General features: G+C 37.3%; 1 long non-coding RNA gene across 1 annotated transcript in view; it reads right to left on the bottom strand.

Annotated features, from left to right (window-relative positions):
• Positions 1 to 5,137: 5,137 nt before the first annotated feature.
• LOC309640447 overlaps positions 5,138 to 19,300 on the bottom strand; it is a 191,600-nt gene continuing 177,437 nt past the window's right edge. The window contains exon 4 of the long non-coding RNA XR_014252228.1: positions 5,138 to 17,537. This is a non-coding gene — a long non-coding RNA (uncharacterized lncRNA). The remainder of the gene's footprint in view (positions 17,538 to 19,300) is intronic.

Genomic DNA, 19,300 nt, shown 5'->3' with positions numbered 1-19,300 from the left:
AGCCCACATGCTGCAACAAAGATCCTGCGTGCTGCAGCTAGGACCCGGCGCAGCCAAAATAAATAAATAAATATACAAATATTCAAAAAAAAAAAAAAGAAAAAGGAATGGATTCAAGGCCAAACCCAGCTAAATGTGTGAAGTCACTCATATTTATCTTTTGGTTCTTCCAGACCTCTGCTTAGATTTCTCTCCTTCTTCCTTGCCCATCATGCAGTGTCACCACTTTTGGGGGGAGCTTCTGTAAACTTATTCACCCCCTAGATGTGAAGGGCTACAGGCAACCAGGTGGGTTGATACACAGTTTTATCTACCTTTCACTTAGTTTGACCAAGTGCCTCAGAATGATCTGGATAGTTGATGGCAGAGGTTTCTGCCCATGAAACAACAAAAAAAAACGTTTTAAATAAAAATTCAATTTCCCAATTAAGCAAATTGTATTGTTATTACTATCTGACACGCCTTGGGGACAGATATTTTCACAGGAGAGGCTTTTGCACTTACTCTCTGGGCCTGCACTGCACGTTCCAGGGCCAATTGGCTGTTTATTAGTCTGGCATCTCAATACAGGTGTCTCTGTGCAGAGCAGCCTGGGAAGACATAGCTCCCAATTTATGTTTAGTGTTACTACCAGCCAGGCGGGGTAGAACTGCACAGTGGTGTTAAGTAGTTCTCTTTCAACAACACATATTTCAGGATACTGTTATCTCATTTTTTTTGATTTTCATAAAGTAGAAGGAGTTGGATAGCTTTATCAAAAAACCTTACATATAACACCTTTAGTTTTAAATTCTCATTTAGTTTAATATCTCTGTTTTCCCTCTGCCTCTTTTTTTTCTGAGATATGTATACATATACACACCTATAAGAGTATCTGGCACATTACAGACACTTAAAAAAACATCTGTTGAGTAAATTTTCTTTCAAAATATTTCGAGAAAGGAATTGATAGTAAGTTTGTCACTATAAAAAGTATTCCTGCATCATAGAAAGACTACTTAGAAGTTCAAAAACCTAAAATATTTACCTCTGAAATGCTGAATGTATAGAGGTCTTCAAATATCCAGAGAACTTTCCTATTGAAAATTCCCTTGTAATGTTCTGATTTGGGCTCATTCTGAGAAATATGATGAATTACTACTCTTGGCCAGACACACAGAATACAGCACCTCTCCTCACTGCTTCAAATTTAGTCAACCATTGTCTCCATACTTATGTGTATAAGTACGCCCTCCAGGAGCCCACAACCAAATCTGGATGATTTTGTCCTTTGCTAGATATGTGTTTCCTTGTATGAAATGTTCACTTCCCTTGAAGTAGGAGCATATCTTGATAATTCATCAGATGTTTCCCCCTTGCCCGCTCCCACCCCCAGCAAAGTTACTACCTCTCCAATATCCTGTGTCAGTTTGAGGGCAACTGCTGGAATGAAGAGGATTTATTGCAACCTGAGTAGCCCATGTCTCTATGAATTCAGCAGACTAAGCTTTGAGGCAGTAGGAAAGGAAATTTGTTGATTTTTTAAAATTTGCCAGCTTTGGAAAAAAATTTTAGTTGATAAATGTTATATAGTCTATTGTAAACTGCAAAATATAGTGTAGATGATTGTTAAGTTTCTAATACTGTATGTATGTTTTTCTACACATTTTAATTATATGTCCAGGGCTTTCATTGAGGCATCTGGCAACATTCATTTCCTCTCCCTTCTTTCACTCGGTGCTAAATTGCACTGCTTCTCATGTCCTGAGCCATGTGCCCCCTTAATGAACTAATTTAAGGTCTCAGGGCTTAACGTGATGCCACTCCTAGATTACACTTGTGTTTTAACAGTTGCTTTCAGTGCTGCAAACTCAATGATTAATCAGGAGAGGGAATTACCCGCACAAACACGGTATCACTCAGGAAAGTGTTTCCTGGAGCCTCTCAAATCCACCAAGAGAGATAAATGGAGAAGAACTTTGTTTTTTGAGGAAACAAACTGTATGTGTGTGAAAAAGCCATGAGAGAAAAGTTGAATTCCATGGAGTATAGATGCCGTCCCCAACAGTTGTAACCCTGATGCTCTCACTGACATTTAATAGAATAAGGATGGGGGTACATATTAAACTTTTCTGAGTTACTAAACACAATTTCAAGAAAAAATTCCCTTGAGAATATATTTCAACACACACACAACACAATCTTGAGCACAGAGTGCCTAAAAAGACTTCAGAGGTAACAACACCAGATGGCCGTGAGATGGGGAGGTTTTTCAATACAGCCATCAGGAAAGCAGTTAAGAACTGAGGTCAGGTTGGCCTTATGGCTAACAGATGTACAGTTCAAACGACTGTTAAATGTTGTTAAAAAAAAAAAAAAAGAGAAGGGAAGGGAAGGGAAGGGAAAAACGATGGGGTATCTCCTGTGATATAGAACATCTCCATGTAAATCGTACTGGTAATTCAACGTTTTAAACACACATTACTGGAACAACTTCTTAATGGGAAGACACAACACACTTGAGGAATTACCGCAAATAATAAACTCAATAGTAACTGCAATAGACTGGGTTTTTGTGACTCCTTTGAAGTCATGAAGTCATGAGACAACATAAAGCAAACTCTGAAATTTTAAAAAGAAAACGGCCTAATGAACTGAGGTTCACAGCATATCGCTGGGTCAGTCTCTCACTCTTGCCATATCTGAACAGTGTTCAGAACACACTGTTAACAAGTTCTCACCTATTTTCTAAATATATATATATATAGCTTTTCTTAATTTTTTTCCCTGAATAGATCATTGACATTCCAAATTCATAGATCATTGACATCCAAATTCATTCCAATTCATGACATTCATTCATTCAATCCAGTGAAATGTTTTTGTCACAAAAGGAAATACATAGATGGAACCAATGAGAATTGTGTCCTCGAGTTGCTTAAGGACTAGTGGGAAATACGTGGTACATTCATATCTACATATGTATTGGCAGAGCTGCCCCATGTGGTTGGCTAAGTTGTGCAGTGCACAAGCTGCACGGTCATCTAGGCGACCTGTAAATAAAGTGATGGACAATGGGAGTTCAAAGGAGAGAGACGTTTCTTCCATCTGAAACATCAGGAAAGACTTCCGGGAAGAGGTGATGTTTAAGCCGTGCATTGATGAAAAGGTAAATCATTTCCACAAATGTTGGAATGATGGTGAGAGGAATTTAGCTAGAGGACACAGGCTGCTTCCGACCCCAGTGGCCCAGAACCCACTCACTCACTGATCTTGGCCCTGTGTGGTGTGGTCAGTGTGCATCACTCTGGCCTGACCTCTTCATGGGACTCCTTCATGGAAGGCTTTTCATACCTGCTGATGCCTTTGCCTCATGCCCCACCCCGCCTTCGCTTGCTTGGCTCGGCTAACTCACCTGCAGATCTTAGCTTAGGCTTTACTGCCCATCACCCACCCTCTACCCCAGCCTAGGGCAGGCACACCCATGGAACTCTGGACAGACGTGTCATGGCACTTACCATATATGTTTTGAACAGTTCCTCTGCAAAACTGTAGGTTCCCTAAGGGAAAAGACTGTGCTTATCGTGTTGACAAGTAATTCTCCAGTGACTAACACAGTCACTGACACCTATATGGGCTCAGTAAACAATTTTTGTATCGCTTATATAATGATATTTTGCTACATCAAATTAAAATAGGTTTTGTGAGCAAGGGGGACCTCTGTCAAATACTAGGTTTTCTGTACAATTCAACTTCTCTAAAAAATGCCTTGATATTTATAAAAGAAATTATAGATAGTAAGACTTATATCTCTTTAATTTTTAAAACTGCTTTTAGAACCTTTGAGATTGTTATCCAACTTAACATGGCATTAATCTCCCTAGAGCAAGAATACCAAAACGCATGAGTTTCAGTTATTTTAAAAGTCTAGAACATATATGACAGGCTAAGGATAGACTTCATCCACTGATTCACTCACCCAAACAATATTCACTCCAGGCCAGAGCTGTTTTAGGCATTGAGGAGACGGTTAGAAACAAGACAGAAAAGCCCACACAGGAGCGCAGGGTTCGGGGAGATAAACACGTAAGTCAACAAATAATCAAAAAGATTTGGAGGTGGTAAGTGCTACCAAGAAAATTGAAAGGAGCTTGTTCCAAGAGATGGGAACATGAGAGAACCTATGTTATATATGGTCAGAGAAGGTATCTCTGAGGAAGGTGCATTTAGGCTGAGACAAGAAGGAAGCAGCCATGAGAAGAATTGGGTAAGAATGTGCGGAGGTCAGTAACATAAAGTTTTAAAGGATAGGGTTCAAATATCTCACTTTAAGGAAATGTCAATCCCTTGAGTGCCAGTGATAAGCACCATCTAGGCTTCTGGAGAAATCCTGCTCCCCCCACCTACCCCTCCACCCCACCACCCGCAGAATCACTGCTTGTCTCTCTTGAAAACAACACTTCAAGGTCAGAGGAGCAAGTCTTTGAAATGGGGGAGGTGAGATAGAGTTCTTTATTTTTATTTCAAATGCCATTCCCCCTTTCCTATTTAAATAACTCTAAAGAGCTCTCTATCTTCCCCTTCCAGCCCTGAATCTGTGCAGCTCCTTGCTTGCAAACCACTGACACTGATCTGGCTGACTTAAGATGAAAATGAGTGATTAGAAGGGTATCACGATTTTATTCACCCGATGAAAATGCAGGAGAATCAGCTCAGAAAGCTGACAGGCAACAAGGGTCCTAGCCAGCAGAGAACAGAGCCCAGGCCCTGACAGGAGCATCTGCTTAGGACACAAAGCCAGGCACTGCTACTCCTTGATCCACACTGCTGGCTCTACTGTCAGTGGATGTTGGCCACTGGATTCCCAACTCACTCCACCACCACTGCTTCCAAGCATAATCTCTCAATATCCTTTTATCTTTGTATCCCTCCCTCCAGCTTCAGATTCCTTGGCAGAAACCAAGGAATCCAGTCGGCCAAATCCAATATGCCTACACCTTGGTTTTCTCATCTCGAAAGTGGGTACTTTGGTATCCATCTCATAGTGCTATTGTCAGGATTAAGTTAGACAAGAGAGAATATGACAGTAGCTGTGCTTTATGTTGTTTTCATTCCTACTTTGAGCCCTCAGGACACAAGTTCTTTACGACAAGCAAAGTAGCTATGTATGCCTTTATTCTGATTCTAATTGTTGCTATTTCCATCATGGGTTTCCATTCCCTCTCATCTTGTCATTTCATCACTTTTTGTCCCCTTTATTTTCTCTTCTGTCTCCTATCTCGTTCTCCTTAATGAATCTCAATTTTCAGAATTACATGTTGGTCTTTTATAGATATCACTGGCCAATCTGACAATGTCTTTCATTTTGTGAAGGAAAAGAATGTTTCAGGCAGGAGTGTCAGGACTTTGCTTCTTCTCTGCCATATTTTAAAATGATGGCTTTGTTTTATTGTCGAAGACGAATAGGTGTTTTATTCTTACTTTTCTTTCCTAAGTCCAGAATCAGCCTAAAAACTGGAGGTTGCAGCGGGTTATTCTCGAGAGCAGAGTTTTCAAGCTTAGCACTCCTGACGTTGTGGGTCGGGTATTTCTTTGTTGTGGGGTCTGCCTTGTGCATTGAAAGATGTTGAGCCGCATTCTTGGCTGACTGTATCCCTCCTCTCCCCAGCCCCAGTGTCATTACCAAAAATGTCTCCTGGGGGTTAAAACCATCCTGGATGAGAATATCTGCCAGACACTCGACTAATTGATTTACATCTGTTACTCCTGACTTCACCATGAGGCTTTTTTTCTAAACAGCATTTAAATATTTTGCCCCAACTTAGGTAACTTGGACCGCTTTTTGAACAAATGAACTGACGTTTTCCAGTCCTAACCATAAGCTGTGTCTTGAACCCCCCACCTTGGTGACAAGAGTGACTTAGCTCAGGGGGTACACATGGATCATGACTGCACAGTCCCCTCAAGAACACTCATAAAGCAACTCAAATGTATCTTTTTGCTGTATGACTTATAAGCTCACTGTTGTTAAAATATCATAGCTCTTTCACTGTAACATACCATTGGTTGTAGGAGTCACCATTATAGCTCTCCTCTTACTTAAAAAACATTATATTAAATGTTCACAAGTCTTCTTCTTTAATTAACCTCAATGCTACACATATTTGCATTCCACTTTATTTCTCAGGACTGCACTCAAACTGTGAGTCTAAGGATAGTCTTCAAATGGTAAGGTACATCAGAAGCATCATGGGAGCCTGTTAAAATGCATTTTATTTCCATCCCTCTCCTTTATATTATAACTTTGAGGATGAGCAGTACAGCGCAGGGATGCAATCAATTCTAGACAGGCATCCCAGTGAATTCTGAGGCCAGTGGTCCACCAACACCCATTGAAAAAGACTGGTCTAAGCTTTCTTCCCTTTTAGAATATAAAGATATTTCTAAATTACTCTTGGACCTCAGCAGCCATGTGTACCATCATAATGACACACTGTTTTTCATAGGCTTGATCACGATCTGAGGAGACATCCTAAATAGTACCAGGGAGAGATCTGAACTTTCTATTTAGCTAAATTTGTAGTTTTGCTTTTCGTAATTTCAATGATGTACCACTGGGAGTTGAACAGCTTGTTTTATAAGCCAGCTGGGACCTTTCAACAGATGAATGTCTACTGCTGTGGTACTAGACTTTCATGATGCTTACATTGGCTACACCAATCTTTGCTATCTTAGAAAATTCTCTAACTGTTCTCCAAATTTTGGCACTTTCTACTGCCTTTCAGTATATCCCTTGGGGCAGAACAGATCATCTTCTGGATATGAAATAATTTTTATCTCAAGACTGCATAATAATATCAATTTTACAAGAAATTTTAAGTGACAGGGATTTGAGTTTAATTTAAAATTCATCAGAGTGTGATGTTACTAATGCAAAGCTGTTAATTGAGGTGACAACTGCTTGTCTACATGTTAAATTTGTCTGTGTCTAGTCGGTGACAACTACTTATCAACTCACCTTCTCCCTAGTGGCTGGCTGAAAATTTTCATTTGTCATTAATTATAAGATACGTTCAGATTTTAGAAGAAATCAAATATGATAAAAGTTATTTTACAATAAAAAATTAATATTTTAAGTCTAAGTTTTGCATTGCTAATCAATATATTATTCAAGAATATTAAAATGATTAGGCAGATTTATCCGAACAGGGAAATTGTGTCCTACATAGGATTTTTTAAAAAAAGAAATTCGACTATTGCATAAAAGAAATAGTACACTTTTTGAATTAATGGAGCTCCTTTTTTATATCACACATACCAGTATACATAAATAATTAGCACGTCCTTAGTAAATGTGCTTTTTCCCAATTAAAAAAAGCATAAGCTAATTTAGCAATCAAGGCTTAAACTCCTTTTCCCAGACAAACCACAGAATTAGTCAGAAGGCCCAGAAACAGGTTTATCAGACAGAAAACTACAGGATTAAGTCTGTAAACAGAGTTAATACTGTTGGCTCTATTTGATTTCAGAAGGCCATGTTCCACATGGATAACCCTAGAGTACATTCCAAAATGGACTGTTTCTATCCATAATATGTTCTGGTACCTATTTTATTTGGTGGGTTAGAAACCATCTGACAGGTTCTTCCTACCCTACACAGAGAGTAAAAAGCAGAGAGGTGGAAGGAAGTGCAGAAGTTTCCTTACTGCAGGCTACTCATCGTATAAACAATCATTATTTACTCACCAAAGCCCTCTGAGAAGTATTATTAGATAACACAGGTAGACAGGAGAGCTAAAAGCAACACTCCGCACTAAAAGGATGCTAATGGAACATCTCTGAAGGCTCTCAAGTAACTGGTGTCCTAGTTCCATTAAAAACTCCCAACTCTACATTGAAAAACATTTATTCTGATATGGCCAAATTACAAGAAGCCAGCAGAACCTCTGCCTTGAAGAATACCAGCCACACCAAGAAATCCTTTCTGCTGTTTTCCCATTGAGTCTGGCCTCTGAGATGTTATGACAAAGTAAGCATGGAATTTTGTCAACTTCAAAGTCTCCTGACATTTATTTCTTGGACCCGGAAAGCCTTAGTGCATCTTCAGTGGCTGAATCTTGGAGCTGAGAGCCATGGCAATCAAGGTGAAATGTCAGTCTTAGCCTCCACAGCAGCAGCAAACATCCCCCTAACGATCACCATGGTCTAAATGTAAGCTAACAAGGGCCAAAACTATGGTGGTAAAAACTGAAATAAGAAGGATGGAACAAATGGGGACAGAATTGCTAAGAAAGACTAGTGAGACCTCGTCAATTTTTAAAATGGAAAGGGAAAGAGAAGGCAAAATAAAAAGCTACTTCCATTTTTAAAACTTGGGAGACTGAATACAGCAGGGCCATTAATAGCACTAGCAAAGTCAGGAGGATAAATACTTGGGGGTTCAAAGATGTGTGAGGTCTGTGATTTAATAAATTTGAAGGGCCAATCCAGTTGCAAGTGTCCAGTTGGCACGTAGAGGAATAGAAATAAAACTCAAGACGGGGGCGGTTTGGGAATTTGCACAAAGATGTCAGTGGACACGAGGGAGTAGATGTGTTCTTCCAGGAAGAAAACACAGGGATTAAGGAAGAAGTGGCTAAGGATAAATGTTTTCAAAATACCCACAGTTTGCAGATAGGGGAGGGAAAACAGGCGTCTGAGAAGACAGACAAAATTCTGAAAGTGTGCCCAGAAAGTTCTGTGTCAGAGAAGCACATTTCAAGGAAAGGGCTGATCAGCTATGCCAGTGATGGAGAAATCTAAGGCAGATGAGAGGATGATGAACACAGTAGAGGGGAATTAAAGCAGCTTGTGATAAGTTGAAGGCAAATTTGAAGGAAGATCATTTGGTGACAGTCCTCCAGGGATTGTGCCAATGACACCTTATATTTCATCTCCAGCTCAGCCCGAACAGATGGCACAAACGAGACTCTCTTCATATGAGGGTTTCCTCTGGATTTATAACCTAGCCAGTCCCATTTCCTTATTTGCCTCCAGAAGGGCCGGAAGCAAAACCCCATGTGCATTCCCAGAAGAGGCAGAATAAGGCTCATTAACAAGATGTTTGAGATGGCTCTACCTGCAGCTTTATGAAAAAACTTTACGAATTAGTAGTGTAATATGTAATATAGCACACTCTCTCACCACTGCAGACCCAGGTTTCAGTGCCTTATATTATAGCTATATTTTACATGAAATGTAATTGGTTTCTGAACTGTCATATTTCAGCATCTTAAAGTTAGCATTAAAAGTAAGATTGATAAAGTTATTTTCATCTCAAATATTAAGAGATGGATTCCTATGAGAAATGGAAATATGGCACTTTCTTAATTTCCAGATTTAGCAAATCCCAAACCAAACCTTTTCATGATAATAAATCTTTTTATATTTCACTGAAGTCCCCTCTAGTCTAACCCAGAAGTTGGAAGTAAAGTCTGAAATTAACACTTGTTTCATTTCTGTAAAATACTTCATTTCCTTTCTAATGTATAGCACTCATCCAGATTTTATGCATATGTTTTGAATTTTATTATTGTCATTTCAAATACTTTATCATATTTTGCTATACTCTATGATGTATTAGGAGTTAGTGAAGAAATAAGAGTACAGTGTGATTAATTATAGTACAGCAGTTATAATTCTGCCTTTCGATTAATCAAAGTAATTTCTTTTGTTGTAACACAAGTAGGTCTTTTACAGACATAATTTTTCATGGACCAGTAATAACTCTGCATTTTATAGAGTTATTTCTGGATGTAAATAATAGAACACAACATTGAGCCAACCCCAGTATTCTCATAATAACTAAAGGCCAGGTACCAAATGAAACACAGGAATATAGCTGGCCTCTGAGAATGATCTAGAACCAGGGCTTTGTGCTCTGCCTGCTCTTCTACTTCATAGTTTTCCTCTGAGGACTAGCTTCTTCTGCTCCTCAGTCAACATATGACACATGGGGACCAAGAGCGCTCTGATTTATGTGTTATAATTCAGCCATCCAGGGAGAGACTGATCCTCTCTCTCCCGGTTCCAATTTTTAAATTCTGAAGCAAAAGGTTGGCTAGTTTTCATCAGCTATCCATTCTTAAATGAATCAACTCTGGTTAGAGTGGGGTCCAGAGAGGAGAATGGGATTTTTTGACCCAGCCTATCAATTGCGGACAGGAGCCATGGACATACTGGACAAAATAGCTGCCCAGAATCTCCAGCCATTGTGACGGGGAAGAGGAAATGAAAAGCATGTGCTACAAGAGACTCTTCTTACAAAGTGTTGAGATAACCGTTGATTCCGTCACTTAAATCTTTTTTTTTTAAATCAGCTAATTTGCTTAGAAGACAACTACAACCATAACTATCATTTGGGTCTGTTTAAATAATTTTATTTTAAAATATTTGTCTTCAAAAAAAATTTTGTTTTCTAGGCATGTGAAAACACACTGGTTATATTTAGTTGCCTACTGGGGAACTCTGGTGGAAAACTGAGTGAGCAGGGGCACATATTTAAAATAACACAAGACATCTGGTTTTATCCAGTCACTGATTGGTAAGGTGGCTGGGGAACTCAGAGGCTTGGAATTCCCCTTGGTTATTGTAGACAATACTAAAGTTGCTGACTCAATCCCCTTCATGTTTGCTTTCCTCCAACACAGAGATCAAAAGGTGAAAACTCATCTTCCCAGCCTCCCTTAAAGGGGGGGCCTTGCTATTTGGTTCTAGCAAACAGGACATAAGTGGAAGTCCATTAGTGCTGCCACTTCTGCTTTTCTTTTTCCTGCCTGGAAACCTGGGAGGATACCTGAGGTCTCTGTCCTGTCTAAGGATGACAGAGCAAGAAAAGAAGAAGAAGATGAGAAACCATGGACTGCCCATGCCTGAACTTCCTGTTGTCTGAGACAGATAAACTCTATACCTTATTGAAGCCACTCTGCAGGATTTTTCTTCGCCTCACAGCTGATACAACCCAATAGATGTAGCTATCAGAACATCAAGGAAGTAGAAAATACAAGTCCATACCTTGGTACCTAAAAGTCGCCAACTTTTACTGCAAATCATGTTACCTTTTTGAGGGGCATAGAAGGCTGAATACTGGTCCCTCAAAGATGTTCACATTCTATCTCCAGAACCTGTGAATAGGATATCTGTGAATATGATACCCTACCTGGTAAAAGAGATCTTGCAGGTGTGATTAGGTTAAGGACCTTGAGATGCTGAGGTGATCCTGGATTATCCAGGTGGGCCCAATGTAGTTACAAGTGTTTTTATAAGAGGGAGGTAGGAGGGTCAGGGTCAGAGAGATGTGAGGATGGAAGCAGAGGTCAGAGGGGAAAGAAGACGTTATGCCACTGGCTTTGAAGATGGAGATGAGTCAGGGAATGCAGACAACCCTTAAAGACTGGAAAAGGCAAGAAAATGGATTCTCCCCTAACCAACCCCCCCCCCCGGAAGTAATGCCGCCCTGTGGACCCATTTTTCGACACCTGACCTCCAGAATTGTAAAATAATAAACTTTTATCATGATAATACTTAGTTTGTGAAAATTTGTTACAGAAGCAGTAGCAAACTAACCCAGGGGCTTTTAATTAATGACAATATTAGCATACTGGACTCCTACAAAGGATCACTCACCCTCCAGACACCCCTCAAATCCATTCAGGACACTGCAGGGGCAGCATGAGGCTGTGTCCTTTCAGTAGATTGAAATTTTCCCCTCTGATATAATGAGAATGACATTGTAGACTTGAAGGCAAATCCAGTTTCTTTGATCCATAATTGTTTTTTTGTCAGTTTCCCAGAGGTTTTTGTGACTACTGAGTGGAAATTTCATTCATGTGACATTTAATATAGAACTCTCTGAATGCATGATTAATTTCTGCAGATCAGGTATTACCTCATTATCAGATTTACAGAAAGTAGCAACGTAATTATAAAGCAGCTATTTTCAGTACGGTCTGCCAGGGTTATTTCTCCCCCAAATCATTACGCCCTGGGAAACAACATGTGGCACTAGGAAAAACAAGTTGAACCTCGGTGAGCAATCCCTTCAGATAATTGCATCTTTATTATTGACAGTTCCCTTAGGATTTGGGGGTCTTGTAGATCTCCTCTGCCCCTGGACTGCAATTCATTAAGGTTTCCATCCTGAGCCAGTTTTAATTAAACCGTCCTCCTTTTCTCTTTAGCTCCCCATAGCTCATCCTTCTTAACAGGTCACAGTGGTAGAAATACAGCTGCTGGGTTCAAATGAGACCCAGCCCCCTCCTATCTGTCATTTCAAGGAATCGCCTCTCAGTTTATAAGTTCAGCATTTTACTGAGCTGAATAAGCATAAAATATACCTGCGTTCACAAAAAAGAAAACAAAAAATAAAAAGGAAAAAAAGAGAAGACAAGCATCTCAGTTCGCATCTTTTAGAAAATAAAACAGGTACTGTTTTATTCATAAGCTGACACCATGTTTATGACAATAATGCTAGGTGATAATTTAATGTCTTTAAAAAATCAACTTTTGGCTTTCTTAATCCTGAAATTAAACTGCCTTGTGATGATATGATATGACAGGACATGACATGATATATGCTATGATATAGGACAGACAGATTTTTGGAAGGTTTATAACTTTTCATCCCCTTTCCAATAGGATTCTCTTAACTGGCTATAGTCATTTTTCATTTTATGTACAAAGTGAAATAGATTTGTTTGTTACTTGATTATTTTCACTGAGAAGCAATAATAGAACTGCATCTCTTGTTAGCTGTCCTTATAAGTTTTCAGAGTGATAACTTCGTTTCAGTAACACAGGTTCTCCTTCACTGTGGGTAAGAAAGAAAGGAGCTTCTTTGTTCATCCAACAATCTAATAAATATTCATTGAGTGCTTTCTTTGTGCAAGGCCGAATACAAGGCAATGCATAGAATATAAAATTGTCTAAGATAGGCTCTACTTGGAGGCAATTCACTGAGTTACGTTTTACATGTTAACTCTCATTCTCTACCTCAAAGAAAAGCAAAGGACTCCTCATTGCCACCCCATTTCTCATTATAGTGTTTGGGAGAGAAGATTTGAGAACACAGAGTCTGGAGGAAAGGTAATTAGGTAGGAGGCATCATCTGTTCATAAGGTATTGCAGGGACAAATAGAACAATAGAATAAAGAGAAAAATAATGTTATAAAATACATTTACAAAGGAGGACTTGAAAAAACTTACTGATCAGCCATTAGGAAATACGTAGGTAAATATAAAACATTTTTTCTTTTAATTTCTTTAAAATACGTATAACTGTTTAACCAAAAGTTAAAGCATTGTCTCATGAGGTTTAGAAAAAAATTATATGTAGTACAAATGAAAACTACAGCATAAAGGACTGAGTGAAGTGGAGATAAATGGAAATATATGACATTGTTACAAAATTGCTATGTAATGTGAAATGGTATAATATTTACTTTATAAGTATGCTATGAAAAGTTAAGGATGTATATTTTAATTCCGACAGCAACCAATAAAAATTAATGCAAAGAGGTATACCCAAAAAGTCAATAAGTAAATTAAAATGGAAGTCTAAAAATTATTCAAATAAGCTCAAGGAAAGCAGGAAAGGAGAACAGAGGCAACACACAGAAAACAGAAAATAAAATGGCAGACCTAAATCCAACCATGTCAATAATTACATTAAACATAAAGAAATGCATTGGGTGATGAAACGTTTTTCACCAAATGGTGCTAGAACTGAATATCTATATAGAAAATACTGGACATCATTCCCTATTTCATGCCATACCCAAATATTGATTTGAGGCATATCATAAACCTAAATGTAAAACCTAAAATCATAGAGCTTTTAGAAGAAAAGATAGGAGAATTCTAAGTAAGCCACAGAATGCAATATCAAACAAATAAAATTGATAAATTATACTGTATCCAAAATTTCTGCTTATCAAAAGACACTATTAAGAAATGAATAGGCAACCTATGGATTGGGGAAAAATATTTGCAAAACTAGTATCTAAGCTATATAAAAGGTGGTCTCAGTAATAAGAAGACATAAAACCCCATTAGAAGAATAGACAAAAGATTTGGACAGACAATTCATAAAACAAGATATACAAACGGTCAATAAACATATGAACATGCTCTTAATTATTCATTAGAGAAATGCAAATTAAAGCTACAATGAGATTTCATTATATGATCACCAGAATGGCAAAAATTTTAAAAACTGAGAACAGCAAATGTCAATGAGGATGTGAAACAACTCATACGGTTGGTGGGAATGTAAATGGTATAACCATTGAAAACTGTCTGGCAGTTCTTATAAAATACACATACCTACGCTATAACCTAGCAATACCACTCCTAGGTATTACCCAAAAGAAATGAAAAGTATTGTTTACATAAAGACATATAAGAATGTTCATAATACCATTCATAACACTGCAAAACTGGAAACAGCCCAGGTGTCCATCAAAAGGAGAAAGGATAAACGAAACGTAATATATTCGTGCGATATTACTCAGCAATAAAAAAGGAATAAAAACTACTGATACAAGCAATAGCATGTATAAATTTCAAAGTTATGCTGAAAGAAACCTCAGGCAAGAGAGCACATACTATGTGACTTCATTTATATGAAGTTCTAGACGATTTAGAACTAATCTATTGTGGAAAAAAATCAGAACAGTGTTCCTTCTGGAAGTGTAAAGGCAGAGATTAATGGTTCAGGGACATAAGGCAACTTTTAGAGGTTATGTTAATGTTTTATATCTTGATAAGACTTTGGGTTACTCAGGTGAATACATTTTTCAAAGCTCATTAAATGATATATTTAAGATTTGTGCATTTAATTATATGTTGAACCAAAGAAAACTGTAAAAAAGCATTAAATTCTAGTTATTGATACGCAAACTAAAGTCTTTAGGAGGAAGTCTATGAATCTGAAAGTATCTGAAAGTTACTTTGAAACTGATAGATAGACAAGATGGATTGATGGATGGATAACGATGGATCCAATAAAGCAAGTTAGTGAAATGTTAGTGGCAGTTCATGACAACATTTTCTAACTTCTCTGTATGTTTAAACTGTTGGAAAAAAAAAGTTGGAAAACATTTAAAAGTCAATCAGTATAATGCCCAATTAACAGAATAAGAAAAATAAAGCAATTCAACTTAATAGTTGCAGAAAAACATTAAAAAAATGCAAAACCTATTTATTATAAAACTCTTAGAAAACTAGGAATATAAGGGAACTCTCTTAAACTGAAATAAGTTACAGACATGCTCACACAATCTATAGCAAAATCTATTTAATGGTGATTATTTTAGAGCTTTCCTTTTGAGACAGAGCATAAGACAAGGTTTCCCACTGTCATTAATTTTATTCCACACTGTTCTGGAAGTCCTAGTGAGTTTAATAAGACAAAAAAATTTAAATCAAAAGAAATAAAAGGCATTAGCAATGGATTAAAAAAATAAAAGTTTACTATTTGCGGGTATGACTGTGTAAATAAAAAAATCCAAAATATTTATAAATTATTTAGAATTAATAAGTAAATTTAACAATTTTGCTGAATATAAAGCCACTATACAAAAATTAATTGCATTTCTATGTACCAGCAGTAAAAAGTTTTAAAAAGTTTAAAAATTTAAATTATAACATTTAAAAAAATGAAAAATAGCAATTCCGTTGGAATAACGTGTGAGACTTTTTTTTACAGAAAATTACCAAATATTGAGATAAATTTAAAATGATATAAATGGAGAGATACACGTGTGCATGACTGCAAGTTTCAGCATTACAAAGATATCTGCTTTCTCCAGTCAAGACACAAACAGGAACTTTTGTGAAACTTGACAAGCTGATTCTAAAATTTTAATGAAAATGGCCATGGGCCAAAAACCGGATGATTTACTCTACTGGGTAACAAGACTTACTATAAAGCTACAGTAATAAAGAAAAAAAAAAGGACAAATATACTAATGAAGCATAATAGAAAAGGAGAAGATCCTTGCATTTACGTACATGATACTCAATAAAGTAGGCATGAAGAACAGTAAAGAAAAGTCGATATTTTGAATGAATGATTCTGGCTAACTTGGACATCTATTTAGAAACAATATAGAATCTTAACTCTCTGCCCCCCACCATGCATAAACATCAGTTCCAAGAAGACTGTAGATCTAAACACAACAGACACAACAATAAAGTATCTAGAGGATAATATAGGAGAATATTTTCATGATCTAGGCTGTTTATTTCTTTTAAAAATTAATTAATTACTTTTTCTTCCAGTTTCATTAAGATACAATTGACATACAGCACTGTGTAAATTTAAGGCATACAGCATAATGATCTGACTTACATACATCATGAAATGATTACCACATAGTGAACATCCATTATTTAATATCAATACAAAAGAAAAGAAAAAGAAAAAAAATATTTTTTTCCTTGTGATGAGAACTCTCAGGGTTTATTCTCTTAGCAACTTTCAAATATAACATACAGCCGTGTTAATTATACTAATAATGTTGTACATTACATCCCTAATGCTTATTTATCTTATAACTGGAGTCTGTACTTTTTGACCACCTTCATCCAATTCCCCCTCCCCTCAACGCTTTGCCTCTGGTAACCACAAATCTGGTCTCTTTCTTTCCATGCGTTTGTTTGTTTGTTTTTGAAGTATAATTGTCCTTCAACACTATATTAGTTCCTAGTGCACAACATAGTGGTTCAATGTTTCTGTATGTTACAAAATGATCATCACCGTAAGTCTAGTTACCACCTGTCATCATACAAAGATATTACATTATTATTGATTATATCCCTTACACTGTACATTTCATCTTTGTGACTCACTTATTTTGTACCTGGAAGTTTGTACGTCTTAATTTCTTAAGCTATTTCTTAAACAGGAAACAATACTAACCATGTAGAAATAAATGAAAATTTTGGATTACATTAAAATTAATAACTTCTTTTCTACAAAAGACCTTAAGAACATGAAAATTAGAGAGGATACCTGTGAAACATATTACTACTAAGGGGTTGTAGCCAGAATAATTAAGAACCCTAAATCAATAAGAAAAAGAATAGGCAACACAGAAAAATAGCTAGAGACTTAAACAGGTTTTCACAAAATAAGATATCCAAATGACCCATAAACACACGATGACCTCATCAGTAATCAGGAAAATGCAATCAGTATCACATTGTGATACCACTATAAACCCATCAAAATGGTAACACTAAAAAGATTGCTAAGACCAGGTGTCCACAATGACATGGAACAATGGAAACATTCATACACTCCTGGTGAGAGTGTAAATTGGTACCAGCACTTTGAAAGACCATTTGCCATTATCTACTAAAGTTGAAAATATGCAAAACCAATGACTAAGCACTTCTACTTCTAGATACATACCCGATATAAATAGATGCACATCTGAAGCCAGAAATGTACATAAGAAAATTCACAGCAGCACTCTTTGTAATAGGCAAAAATTAGAAACGTCTCAAATGTTCACCTATGGTAGAATGAATAAATCATTTGTGACATAACCATGTAGCAGGACAGTATGCAGCAAAAAAAGGAATTAACCACAGCTACGCACAACAATAACATGAACCTCACAAATATAAAGTTGAGCAAAAGAATACCTGCTGTAAGCATTTGTATAGCTTTCAAAGACAAACCTTTCCTGAGGCCCTTCCCCACTCCCGGAAGTAGCCTATATCCAATGACTGTTCCACGCAGGACACTGGGAAGGACCCTGCCCACTCCAGAGCTCTCCACTGAATGAAACGAAGACTTGACTGTGACAGCCACCCAGCTTCTTCTACCTCAGGGCTTCTCAAACTCAGCACTACTGACATTTCGAGCTGGACAATTCTTTGTTCTGAGGGCTACCCTCTCTATTACAGAATATTTCGCAGTATCCTTGGTCTCTTCCCACTAGACGCCCACACATCTCCAGATGCTGCGAAATACATCCTGGGGTGCAAAATCTTCCCCAGGGGCGAACCATGGTGCAATCCTGTCCCCTTCAACCTCCACAGGGGTTGAGCCTGAAAGCATTCCCTGATAAAACTTCCCGCAAGCAAATCATCAAATCTGTGGCACACCCTGATGACTTCCATTCATTCAATAAACCATTTACACGTGTGTTTAGTTATTGATAAATTATACCTGTACTATGTAATTATACATTATAGATTATCATAGAATATAATTATAGAACATAAACAAAAACAATTTAAGGTGACATAAAAATAAATATAATTAGTAGTTCTAATTTTTCTCTGCTCCCCAAAAGAATGTTCACTGGCACCTCCTAGAAAACCTAAACCCTACAGAGGAGAATAGTGCCCTGGGAGAAGGGAGGAAACAGCAAAAAGAACATAGGTAGAGAGTTTAGTTTTAGTAATCCTCTGAGTCAGGGGAAAAAGGAGAGAATAGTTACAATAAAAATCAGGGGATAATATGGTGATGGGTAATAAGATAGCAAAAGTACTCGGTGTATATCCAGATGGCATTGATCACTCTAATAGGTAACAGAAAAAGGATTTGTGGCTAAACAAAGAAGCAGACCAGGCATGCCTGACTATGCCTACAAGCTACGCACTAAAATTCCTATGAAAAAAATGCAATAAGAGTTTAAAACTAGCAAGAGCAGTGAAGAGCAAAGATATGAGAAGACGATGAATCAAAGTTCAGAGGGAATTTCTTTTAATTATATCACTGTTGGATCAAAAGGTAAGTCCTTGCATTTCACAACATATTCTTACCCCTAAACTGAAATTAGTCATCACGCACTTTTAGGAGCTTATTCATATAGTATCCTCATATTAGAAATAAATGAAACTATTAGGAATTCATACAGAAACCAACAAATAACTGTAGTGAGAGACTTCATTCTATTATTGGTCCGCTTTAGAGGGAGTAGTAAAAACAGATAACATAGAGGTTTTTTTTTTTTTTAATTTAATTTATTTTTTGTACAGCAGGTTCTCATTAGTTATCTATTTTATACATATTAGTGTATATATGTCAATCCCAATCTCCCAATTCATCCCACCAACCCCCACCCCCCGCTTCCCCCCTTGGTGTCCATACGTTTGTTCTCTACATCTGTGTCTCTATTTCTGCCTTGCAAACCAATTCATCTGTACCATTTTTCTAGATTCCACATATATGCATTAATATACAATATTTGTTCTTCTCTTTCTGACTTACTTCACTCTGTATGACAGTCTCTCGGTCTATCCACGTCTCTACAAATGACCCAAT

Source organism: Balaenoptera physalus (genome assembly GCF_965194825.1).
Source record: "Balaenoptera physalus genome assembly, chromosome: 13".
Lineage (NCBI taxonomy): Eukaryota > Metazoa > Chordata > Mammalia > Artiodactyla > Balaenopteridae > Balaenoptera > Balaenoptera physalus.
Note: the sequence above shows the minus strand (reverse complement) of the source record. Positions and strands in the feature narration are given on the sequence as shown.